Source organism: Olea europaea, chromosome 11 (assembly GCF_002742605.1).
Source record: "Olea europaea var. sylvestris chromosome 11, O_europaea_v1, whole genome shotgun sequence".
In the NCBI taxonomy this organism is placed as follows: Eukaryota; Viridiplantae; Streptophyta; class Magnoliopsida; order Lamiales; family Oleaceae; genus Olea; species Olea europaea.
Genome location: NC_036247.1, coordinates 3,149,353 through 3,163,096, shown reverse-complemented (window position 1 = coordinate 3,163,096; position 13,744 = coordinate 3,149,353). Strand labels below are relative to the sequence as shown.

General features: G+C 33.8%; 1 pseudogene; it reads right to left on the bottom strand.

The window, feature by feature from the left end:
- Positions 1 to 13,744, bottom strand: part of LOC111402988 — a 45,532-nt pseudogene that overhangs the window by 10,275 nt on the left and 21,513 nt on the right.

Here is a 13,744-nt window from a genome sequence, read left to right as displayed (position 1 = left end):
AAAAAAATAAAACACAGGCAGACTAGAAAGCATTTACAAATCTCAGTCAAGGTGAAGACACAAGATAAAAGGAGAGATACCGCAGATTTTGTAGCATTTGTTTCTGCAAGAGGGGGATCTTGAGGTGTTAAACCCAAAATTGATTTATCCAAAGGTGCAACACTCTTCATAAAAGGGTACTCCAAAAGCTGAGCAGCTGTAGGACGATGCAGGGTATTCCGCTGCAAGCACTACCTCACAAATTTTTTTCCTTCATCAGATAGGTGATCCGAAATTGGTAGGAGTTCTTTGCTGTTCCCAATCTTGAATAACGCCGCAATTGAGGGCTACCCTTGAATGACAATGGATAGGATGGCCCCGAAATCTGCAAAGTCAGAAAATGTACATGAAAGGTAACTCCGATTATAGGGTGTAAATCTCTATTTAGCATGGAAGAACATTAAACAGTAAGAGACAATTTTTTTCAATCTCTTTCCAAGCGAAAAAAATAGTCATTTAAAGTCACATGATGCTAATTATGAAGTCAAATCAGCAGTCACAACCACTAGTTAACATCGTTAAGCCATTCTGTACTTTGTTCCCTTAAGAAATTCACATAAGGTGTACTTACATGCTTAGCCATGCCAAAGTCTGCCAACTTGACACGACCATTTGGGTCCACATGCATATTAGCTCCTTTAATATCCCTGACATATATATGTGGTATTGTAGCAAAGTGTAAGTGAAAAAATGTTTAGAGAAAGAGATGTCCATCCACATTATATAAGCAAAAAACTGATAAATGAAGATGATCAGGTTTACCTGTGCACTGTTTTTCTAGCATGTAGATATGCAAGCCCAGACAAAATTTGTTGAGTGTAACTGAAGATAGCTGATTCCACCAATTCTTCATATTCTTGCAGAAGCTTGTGGATGTAGCCACCAGAGACATACTCCAAATATATATATAATTTATCATCCACCTGGTCTAGGAAAATAACTTCAGAACCAGCAGAATCTCCAGAAAAATGACTCTACATATTATCTCTGTAGTATTTAAACAAAACAAGATAAACATTCTGAACAACATTTTCATATGAGGATTTGCTATGGTTGTGTACGTGTGATGAAGCATAGAGAGTTAGTGGAGAAGATGAAGTGCAGAGAAGGGCGGTAGAAGTGACTGCTATGGCAGAGTTGTTCAGGACAATGACGACATTCCCCCCCCCACCCCCACCCCCAAAATCAGGGTAAGAAATAGAGAAATAAATTGGAGGGGAAGTTGAGGGTGAGATTTTTCTACTTTAATCCCATAATTTATCATTAAGAAACCAAATATGAGAATAATTGATAAAGATTCTCAAATAAAGAATCCTTAATTGTTAGTCCTAAGATATTTTATCCTGGTTGAGAACCAAAACAAGACTTGTAGTTACTTCTATTACAAATATCTTATTGTTACAAGATGTAAATTAGATCAATTACAGGGTTTGATACCTAATTATAGGGATTTCTATTTTAATACCTTCCTAATATCGGCTTCACAATCTGTATATATAAGTATACTTTTCTATGTATGAAATCATGAGATTATTTTTCTCTCTTAATATCATGGTATCAGAGCTTCTAAGAAAAGTCGTCGATTCTTTGGTATTTAGAGTAATTGAGGATTAAATTTTAACCCGGTCACAAACCTTGTTCCGGTCTTGAAGCTGACGGCATTAGCCCTTTGGTCACCTGCGTTTCTGGTGTAGTGAGCGTGGAGCGAACACGCGAGGGTGCATGCAAATCCTGTTGCGCCAAATCTATTCAGTACTCTGTTTGGCCATCTAGGTTTTTGGGCTACCAACAACTGTTGACGATTTCCATTCCTTTCTGCCAACATTAAGCTCCAGGATATCGCCGATTAATCTATTTGGTATCTCAATCTTGTGATCTGGATATTGTGGATTGCTGATTGAAATTTTTTGGGGCTGCCTTCGATTTTTTGGGTTAATTTTGTTGGATTGATGGGGTTTGGATCGATAGTTTACTGGACAGTAGGTATTATTTGGGCTTTCTCTTACTGGCCTATTAAATAAATTCAATATTGGACTTGGAATATTTTAATGGGAAAAACTCATAAACCCGAGCGTAAGTATAGGTGATTACAATTCTAAGAAAAGTTTAAAGTTTTAAAAACCAGAGAGATGTAAATGTCAATCAGTTTCCTAAAAATCAGCTTCAACTGACCATCAAATCATGGGCTTTATCATAACGGATTCACTTTCCACAATTAGAAATCACGGTTCATATGAGGAACAGAAGACACAAATCTTCACCATCTCTTACAAATTCATCTCTTGAATGTCGAATATAAGCCAGAAATCTGGACCAACAGGTGTGAAATTGCGGCACATCTCGCAGGTGAAATTGATCGCGTCATCATAGTGTATCTGATTCCAAGAAACAATTGTAAACAGACATCACAATTCTTCGAGCGTCACTGGAATCGGAGATTTCATACATGTCGGGTATGTAATTCTAAATTCTAATTCACAAATGACATCGATTTTCTACAAATTTGCGAATCCTCTCAAAGCGTGAATTGACACCTATTATGAAATCTTTTCACAATTGTATCACTATCTAGTTTCATTCCATGACATTTCTGAATAGAATGTGAATAGAATGAAATGCATTTATATGTGACATCGACGGACTGAAATATGTGACTTGCCCATGGATATATTAGATGGGTATGAATGTGCATTGTATAGAGATTCACATTACTTTCGTACATCGTTGAAATCGTGATTGAACACAATATTTATGTGACCTGTGTTGTGAGATATGAAGAAAAATGTGACAATCAAATAAAACATAACACCATTGAGAAACCATTTGTGTCCTACACCTAGCACATAATCAAAATGTATGTGACCTGAGATGTCTGTGATGTATGAAATAGACACAATAAAATCTGTTGTGACCTGTGTTTAAGATATGCAGAAATATGTGACCATCGAATAAATTGTTGTGACCAATGCATTAACCCGTGGTTACGAGATAGAAACACGTGACCATGCAGAATCTTGTCAAAAGTGTGGTATGATATGTGTTGTCAAGACTATAATTAATTACTCTAACCAAGTGTCATGATATTGAATATGTGACCATGATTAATAGATCAAGACAAGTTTTTGGTAGAATCAATGTAATTTGATACTCTTCTTGTAAACTGTAATTGGATGTGTGACTAACAATCTGTATTTTGACTATCCAGAAATGGGACACTTACATATTTGCTTCTTGAATGAGTCACAAATATCATTGGCGTTGATTGATCGTAACAGCGGGTATAAGAAACTTGTGGATACAGTGATGATGGAGTTCGGTTTGAATCCTGTTACAGTGGTAGTTACAATGAAGTATGTTTTGAGTAGTGATCTACCTCCAATAACTATCAAGAATGATAGTCATGTGTTGTCCTATATGGCGTTAAAGGATATTGATCGTGACCCTGCCAAATATCCGATAAACATTGAGGTCATAGCTAGGGATAGTACACACCAGTCGGTCACATTACCAATTGGTATACAAACAAATGTACCTGAATTTTCACTACTGGATATCTCGTCAGATATATGTGGATCAATAGTAGATCCATCGTGTGACAACTTCGAACATAAAGAGAGGAAGAGAAAGGCAACTAGTGATACATAGTGACGATAGTGCCATGAGCTGCCTATTTTTTCATTCATTATTTGATTTGGTGACAATTTAGTTTTTGAGTTATAATGTTTTTTCAACTAGAAGCAGCCAGGATGTATGCAAAAGAAGACAAATATCAGGTTTCAATGAAATGCGATGGACATAAAGGAAAATTTCATTCTCTGACCTGTTAAATACTAACCTGTCACTATTTTTTTTGTGTGGCATTTATTTATGAAGATGTGACGTGTGCCCTATGATTAGGGATGGTAATTTGAACCGTCAAAACCGAAAATCGCGGTTAACCGAACCGAATGGGGTGAAAAAATCAAACTGATGGTGCAATGGGGTGGATATGATTTTGATTTTAATAAACCGGATCGTGATGGTGCGGGTATGGTATTTACGCCATAAAAAAAAACACACACACACAATTGAATTGATAATTGGGCTTTACACTACTTTTCTATATAACACAAAATAAAATTCCCTCCATTACATCTACCTGACTTAGCCGGCTAGCCCACTTACCATTAGCCCATAATAATAGCATTAGTATGACAGTATATAAATACAAACCCTACTCTCCACAAACCACAAACTCACGCACGAATCCTTTTGTTGTTAAATTTTGTCTATTGTGTGTAGAAAATTCTACTTCTTCATCATACTCTAGAGCTTGTGTAATGTTTAGCGAGAAGGAAGCTGATGAAGAGGTAGATTTTTTTTATTTAAATCTTAGTTAAGATCATTCTGAATAGGTAGCATCGTTATATTCTCTACTTACATTTTTTATTTACTATATTGGAATCAACTTTGAGTACTGATCTATGCTAGTAAGACTTGTGGGGAAGAAGAGTGAATCAAGTAATTTCGATGCACAACAATTAAGAGTGAATCAAGTAACTTCGATACACAACAACTTCATTTGGAATATTGTTTGATAATGTTTTCATTTTCGTTTGGAATATTGTGTTTTTGTTTTCGTTGACTTTTTTCAATTTGATGGATGAACCTATAAAAAAAATTAATTTTCATGGTTATTAATCGAACCGAACCGATTTACGTGGTTATGATGCGGTTATGGTATGGTCAAAAAATTGGTGATGTGGTTATGGTTTTGGCCGAACCAACCCATAACCGAACCGTTTCCAACCCTACCCGTGACAAAGTAGAGTGTCACACGAGAAAGATTGAGTGCTAGTCTCCTATGACCATTGCATAACCACATGTGACTAATCGTTTGCAACTTGTGCTGTTAACATTGTTGCAACATTATGTGCCCCAGTATTCAATCATATACACATGTTACCTATGTGACCCATGCAAAAAAATTCTGTGACCTATGACCACTGTATAAATCACAACCTATGATGATTGTGTATGGGAGCTGCCTCAGAAGTGTCAAATGTGACCACTACATGATTATATGTGACCTCTGCTTTTACACTTAAATGTAGTTAATGACATTCAACTACGTATATGCAACCTGACTTCTGACCAATATACAATCATTAATGATATTTGTGTATTCTGAAATATGATTAAATTGATGTAAATTGTGCTGTGAACAGATGTTGTTACATTGTATGACCCATTACTAGATCATATACACAACATGTGACCTCTGTGACTGTTGTGATAACAAGTTTGTGACCTATGCTCGAACATACCAGTACTTGTTGTGACCTGTGACGATAAAAAAAAGCGAGATATACACTAACATATGACTAGAGCATATTTATATGATATGCAACATCTGTCAACGATGTTATGCAACGTTTGTGACCATTACTTGATTAAGTATACAACCAGTCCATATTCATATACGAAACCTGTGACCCTCGTGACCCATGTCAAAACAAGTTTGTGACCTAGGCTTCAACAATACAAGAATTTGCTGTGTCCTGTGATGCGACATATACACTAACATGTGACTAGTGCCTATTTATGTGACTTGTGATATGCAACGTCTAATATGTGACCAGATCATATACTTGTCAATGGTGGTCTCCAACATGTGATATCAAGACACTAAACAAAAATTACCCAAAACGACTACATTAATGCAAAATTAATGAAAATTCACAAGTACATCAAGTACGTAGTTAATTCAAAATAGTATCCAAAAAATGCTCCAAATTTTGGCAATTACAAATCAAGGATTATGCTCAGACTTCATTTAAACTGTTACTCTATTATGATGCCTTCTCCTCTAAATTGTTGCACCTTCTTCATAGCCTTTCTGACATTCTAAAAAGTGGCCAAAACATGTGTTATGTAGTATACGTCGCTGTGCCTCCGACAGATTGGTTTTGAATCTTGATAGAACACCCCTTATGGGTGTAAATGTTATTTTACCAGGAAACCAATTGTTCTTCGATATAATAAACTTCCACATCTGCATATTGGTCACAACACACGAAAACAAAATGTCACATATATGTAGAGAAGTCACAGAGGCATAATTGAGGACAAAAGTAATGAAAAAGTTGCACAAATAAGGTCCCTGTATCTAGGCCACAACCATCACGATGCATGCTGGTAACAAAATGACGAAAGAAGTGGTCACATATGGGTTGGAATATCACAAACATATCTATTTATATCACACACATAATGATAAGAGAAAATGGGTCACATATAGATCACATACCGGTTGGCTACTTCTTCTGTTATAACCTCTAAACAGAATAGTTGGCCACACAAGATTTCACATAACCTGGGCACATATGGAATAAGATTCCACATAGGTATTTCGGTCATAACCAATTCGTAAATCAAACAATGCCAAAAATTCCTACTTACTGTTCACACAATCAATTAACATAGTGCACTCAACACATCATTCACATGTGGAAAACTTAACCCGTACGTCATATATGGACAAGAGAATACTTTATAAACTATACAACGCTTCATCAACGTTCAATACCCATCAATCTGGGGTTTGTATATGTGATAGTAATTTAATAACCTAACTGTTATTTGGAGCGTACCTTCTTCGCGATTGATTTTTTAATTGACTCCGATGATTTGTGCCTTTTGGACAGGGATGCTTCATGTTGCACGTCCACCTTTCTTTTGCCCCTATTATCTGAGTCCTCTACTGGATACTTTCCCCAATTTTCACTCCTGGAACGAGCCATTGAGCTTCGGGTTTAGTGCTTTCACAGGACAAGAAATACTTACGAAATTATTGTTGTTTGACGAGAAGGTAAAGTGAGTGATGATTATGGTAGTGAGTTTGCCGGAGTTGTAAGGCGATGACGGAGAACTCTTCGTTGTCGTGCTGGAGAAGATTAAACGTCGTTCGTGTGAAGAGTTTGGAAATATAAGGAAGATGTGGTGTTTTCTAAAAATGAAACACGTAAATTACGGGATACGCTGTTAATAATGTATATCTATTAAACATTTAATAATTAGATATAATTAACTAATTACCATAAATTATATTAAAATATTTATAAATTTTGAAATATGAAAGTCCATCTGATTTTAGAATTGCTGATTTTAACACTAGGCCTTCTTATAATTTCCACATATTAAAACTTATCAAACCTAAAGTCCAACCCTAAACCCATTCAGAGAAAAATACCTAACTCCATTAAAACCCAACCCACCACAAATTCGGACCCGCCCAACAAAGATTCTCCAACATATGTGGATTCAGTTTTATTTGATTAGGTTTGGTTTTGTTTTGGTTAGAGATTATGTTGGCTGGGTTTTACTGAGTTTGGTTTTGACTTTTTCTTTTTTTTTTGGATAGAGTTGGAGTATTGGATTCGAATTCGGGTTTGGGGTTAGAGAATGGGTTGTAAGGGTATTAATGGAAATTTCACATGTTAAAAGGATAAGGGTAATTATATTCTCACCACATTTTTTATTTCTTCCACCACATTTTAATTTCACTTAAAGTTCCTAATCTTTGTTCATTATAACACTTATATTCCAACGATTTTTTCACATCATTCTTATCCTAAAACTTTTCGTTAGTCTATACATTTTGTATTTGATAGCAGTTTTATATCCAAAAGTCCGTTGAAATGACGTAAAACAACTTATATCTCATCATACTTTTAAAATAAATAAATAAAAAGTGCGAAAATATTTTTTCTTCATTGCGAAGCATGAAAATAAAATATTTTGATAAAATAATGCTATCTAGTACCAGTTTAGGCAGCCGGATTTTATAGGTTTGGTTAAATGAGTCATTTGACTTTATATTTAAATAAATCTATCATTTAATGTATGTAATTATCACCTAAATTTGTGCTTAACATTAGTGGTGATGATTAACATTATTCTTTTGGTATAAATCATTATCAAAGACGAGACGTACTAATTAATGAAATGTTGGATATAAGAATTCGACGAAAAGAAACAATGAGCAAAGATAACTGCAATTAAAATGTAGTATAGCAAATAAAAATGGTGATGCCAATATAATCGCCCAAAGGATAATTCCAAGAACACTAACACAATTATTTTATTCCTAAAATATTATGTCCCGTTTGGTACGAATTAAAATTTAGATTTTAATCAACAATTACTTTTAATCACATATTTTATCAAAAACTATTAAAACTCTAATTTTAATCCTACTAGATAGAGATTATATTCTATAATATAAAATTCCAAATGATCCAATTAACCTAAATTTAGGATACTAATTGCAGTCACGATAAAATTGTTTTCTTAATTATTTGACCCGCAGACATGCCCTTAAATTCGTTCGTTTCAATTTTTGCGGGTAAAAGTATTTAGTTCATAAAATAAAACCAAAAGAAAGGTTCAATTAACTTAACTTGTACCATTATAAAAAAGTCAAAACAGAAAAAAATCGTTTTGACAGACCAAACACGTTTTGGATATTTTCAAAAACCAAAAATAGAAAACGGGTTGAAAATTGGAAACCAAACGCAACCTAATGTTTTCTAATTTATTTACATGCATCTATACCGTTATAATTGAATAAAATTCCAACTTGAAAAATCCCCTAATTAACTTAATATTTAATTAATGTTAAACATATTAGAAGTGGGAAACTACTCAATTTTCCACACTAACTTAACCCAAAAATATGTTAGATTCCATCCAATAGCCATTGTAACTTCAAAAAATAATTTGCTAAATTAGAAGTCATCGTCCATTGGACTTTAACACGCATCAAATGGATACATAAACTTTAATCAAGCGGGTCCCGACACGATTACTATCATCTTGACTCGCCATGTTTGCGGCTTGTATCCTATACGAATGTCAAGGTGATTTATTTTATTTATTTTTAATCTTTCACCAAAAAGATGATAAAGAAAATGATACGTTATTTGAGTTTATAAGGTATCGTTTATAAAGTATAATATGATTTTATATGTCATGTTTGCTGGAAAAATGGGTTGACACTTGGGCACAAAATTTGAGTGGGACCCGGTTGGTTATTTTGTAATTTCAAGATTGATTTGTGAGAACATCGAAATCACGTATTTACTTGCTAAATGGTGAATAAAAAATTGGAGCTCAAAGTGTGCCAATTGAAAGGAGTTTATATTGTTGGAGGGAAATCGATATATGCAAATCCGATATCTAAGTTCATTGCATATACAGCAAAGTTGCATATACGGTAAGATGCTGTATATATGGTAAGCTGCTGCAAATATGGTGAGTTGTATATGGTAAGTTGCATATATAGTATAGTGCATATACGGTATCCTAAATCTGGTATGTTGCATATACGGTATCGTAAATACGATATGTTGCATATACGGTATGTGTCCATTCGGTAATTTTTAATCTGATATTCATCCTCTAACATTTAGTCCAACAAACTTTAAACACATTGAAAAAGAAAAAAAAAATTGGTTTCTTATATTGTTGATTTTAGAAACTAATTTTCTGTTTATCTATCAGAAATGGCAACCGAATCAACCAATATGGATGTATCCCAAATTGTTGCTGCTGGAAATTAGGCTGTGAGCTCCGCTGTGGCTCAAGGGCCAAGTCCTGTTGTGGCTCCGATCAGGGGCGGACGCAGACATTTTACGTTAGGGGGTCACAATCGAACTTTTAAAAAAAATAACGAAATTTTTTTTATTACTTTATATGGGTTATAAATTGTTATCCTACTTTTTCATCCCGATTATTTTTACATCTAAATTATATATATATATATATAATCGATCATTTTTAAGATTTTTCTTATTATTGTTACTTTTTCCTCTCAATCAATTAAATTTTTTTAAAAATAATCTAATAAATTTCCTAATAAAATTTTTGATGTCATTTGAAAAAAAAAATTTAATTGATCGAGAGGAAAGGTAACAATAATAAAAAAAAAATTCTAAAAATGATTGAATTTTTTTATATATAAATTTTTTTCAGATATAATTATAATCAAGGTAAAAAAGTAGTATAACAATTTATAACCCCTATGAAGTAATAAAAAATTTTATGTCCAAAAAAAAAAAAAAAAATTTGACGTCATACTACATATAAAATTTCCTAATAAAGTGATATAAATTATATTGAGAACTTTATCGCTCAAAAATAATAAATATTAATAGAATAATTGATTTTTTTTTCAAAAAAGATGAGTTATTTGTCTCTTTTTAACATACACGTTTGACGTACGTTTAACTATTTTTGATATTTATTTAGATCATTCGATATGTTTATGATATAGTTCTCGAAATGAGTTTCGAGAGGATATAGAAGATTTTGGATACGACTAGCGTATAATCGTCGAAGAATTTTTAAAGTTCGCTTGTTATCGAAATTCTCGAAATATTAGTTTGAAATAGCCTACTTTGACGCGTCGTAACATTTGCTACGATTGGCCATTTCACACACCATTAATGACGTGAAATACTATGCCATGATTACTTCAAAATGATATTAAGAATTTAATATTTCAACTTTGTTTGATATTCCATAATGAGCCCGAGAACTAAGCAAAAAAAAAAAGTAACTTGTTTACTCGTTCAGTCTATAGTAATTTAATTTGCTATATTTTGGGTAGTATCCAAGTTCGCTACATATATGGTATAGGCAAAATCGGTATCTAAGTTCATTGCATATACGGTAAGCTACTGCAAATACGGTAAGATATTGTATATACAGTAACCGGCTGCAAATACGGTAAGCTGTAAAATGCGGTATGATGCATTTTACGGTGAGTTGCATATACGGTATGCATAAATACAGTATGTTGTATATACAGTATGCGTAAATCCAGTATGTGACATATACGGTATGCTTATATACAGTATGTTGCATATATAGTATGCGTAAATTCAGTATGTTGCATATACGGTATGTGTCCACTAACATTTAGTCCAACAATATCATCATGATCACGAGTTTGAGCCACAAAGAACATCATGTTGAGGGAGAGATTGTTAGAAAGCAATAATGTAGTTTAGAAGCTCGTATCATTTAAGAAAAAGAAGACAATAAACTTGAGGATTACGGATCTATGTACCTTATTTCACTATCATATAAAATAAAAGTGTTTTTTATACAAAGGAAAAATTTGACGGAAGACTATTGACTATACAAAGAGAGTCACATTTCGTAATGTCAATCCAATAGCCGTATTGTCAAGTACGGATAAAATTTCTATCTAAAAAGGTTAATTAATTTGCGTGATGGTTAAGATCATTTCCATTCGTGAACTTCTTCGCGCTATTGTTACCCTAACAAATCTAAAAGTGTTTATTTCTTGTTCTTGATGTCATTGCCCACAAGATTCCTGCTCTTCAGGAAGTTTAGAAGTTTCCATTGTGGTTTGGATTTACGGTTGTTTGCATGATGACGACTTGACTGTTGGAAAATCAACCCGTATTCCCCAACAGAGATAACCAAGGTATTCAAGAAGATACCCCTTCAGATGGGAATTTTGTATTGACGTTGAATCATATCATCTTCCTTTCTTTCTTTTCCTGGATCCATTTCTCTATTATCATTTTGTCAGTCGTCACTGTGGTGGTAGTAATTAATTTTTTCCAGCCAATTGGACAAATAACCTCATATTTTTTGAGGTTTCTGGCCATTTTGATAGGGGGAGGGGTTAAGCATAGTTTTACACGCAAGGTATTCATGGTTGGAAGACATTTAGTGGAGGAAGAGTAAGAAGAATAGTGAGTGAGTGAATGGGAAAAGTGAAGTGGAGTTATATATAGATGAAACGTTCAGGGTGAGGGACACATCTTTTTAAAATGGATTTTGTTTGTACCTATAACTACTTTTTACCTCTTTGACTTTAGTTCTGACCAACATTTTATTTTGCCTAGGTGGCAATAGCGACAACATGATGAAAAGACACTGTATGAATCTTTTTTTATTCTGTTCGTTCAGAATTAAAGTTTACTGAGAATGTCTAATGAATTAAGTTTTTAGGATGATTCCGGGTCGTGTTAATTCTGGTTGAATTAGTTTTAGTGCTTGTAAGTTACATATCCCACGTTCTTCAGTTAATTTGTCCTGAATTGTTTCCACTCAATTGCTGATGCAGAGTCTTGGTATAGTTAATTTACAGACATTCATCCTTAGTGGTTTAGTGCTCAACGGCATAAATTTTAAAGCACAGCTAATTTGATAGGTAATTCTATAGAGCTTATGAAACTTCTTCCTATCACGGAAAAGTTTCAGACTAGTATTTGTCTATCTATTCAACCGTTATGCATTTTATCATGTTTAACTTGTCGCTCTCTACGAGTAATCGAACCTACAAAATTTACAACAGTATCGTATCATCTTCCTTTTCATTTTCTCGTGTTTCGAGAAATCTATGGTGTGGCTTCATGATCATACTTATTTCTACTATGGTTAAAATGACATTGCTTGTATTTAGTCTAGTTTGCCTTGAATTAAAACCTTTGGAGCCTGAAGTGTCATATCAAAATCAAAAGTCATGCTGTTACAATACATTGTCTCACTCTAATAAAAGCATACACCTTCTACTTTTTACTGCACACCGGATCCGAGGCAATTTGTCAAAAATAGGGACACCCTAGCAGAATAATTTACAAACTCTGTGAATTGGGACTAATTTTGAAGAATTATTGAAGTTTCTAAAGATAATAGTTTTCTTTTTCTCTAATTTTCCCAAAGTGAGTAAAAAATAAATGTTCGTAGGTTTATTTGGTGTAATTGCTAATTAGAATGAAGTATTTGACCATTATACCACCATGCTTATGGTCCTGAACTTGTAGAGTTTATGGTTTGATTAATCAACAAGTAATGCAACATCAAGTCCCCGTTTGAGCCCCATTCTAAACCCAAATTGTTTCCTACTCTTTAACCACACTTTTCCAAAAAAAATAATTTTTTCCAAAATCCATTCTAATGAATGGGGCTCAAACAGCGGCTAAGTTCAAAACCCATCGGATGAATGGATGTACTAAAGAGTCTACTAGTTCTACAAGTGATAGTTCTTTGGTTACTGTTGACATTCATGAGATCCATAACTGATCATCTTTAGCCTATTGCATTATCCTATTTACCACCACATTGAACAAAAAGCGCCATGAGTTCCAACTATCTCAAGCTGTCTTTCATCGGGACATTTTCCAGCACTTTTATAGAATTTTAGTTTACTTATACTGAAAAAGTAAAAATAAATAATGATTACTTCTTTTTAAAATAATGCAAAGATTGGATAATTTACGGTGTTGGGAAGAGAGCAGAAAATCCAATTGTTGTAGTACTAGTTGGGGTAATGAGGACAAACTTGATTTTCTTTGGATTTCAGTTATTGTTCTTGTTAATGGAAGCATACTTTTTGATGTTTGAAGAACCATCGATGATTTGAACTATGAAATATAGTCTCATATGAAAATTTGTTTCTTACGATTCATTATCCCATCTCAGGAACTTGTTTTTGCACATTAAGTCACACGGCTTGGACAGAAAATGTTGTTGGCAATGGAGAAGAAAATGACTCTACTGATGACCGTGTCTTCGTGACAGAAGGGCAACCTTCTTCTTGCGGTAGAAGCTCTGCAGCTACCTAAAAAGAGTTTTGAAGGGAAAGATGCTTTTATCTGATGCTAACATTCTTCGGTCCAGGAAT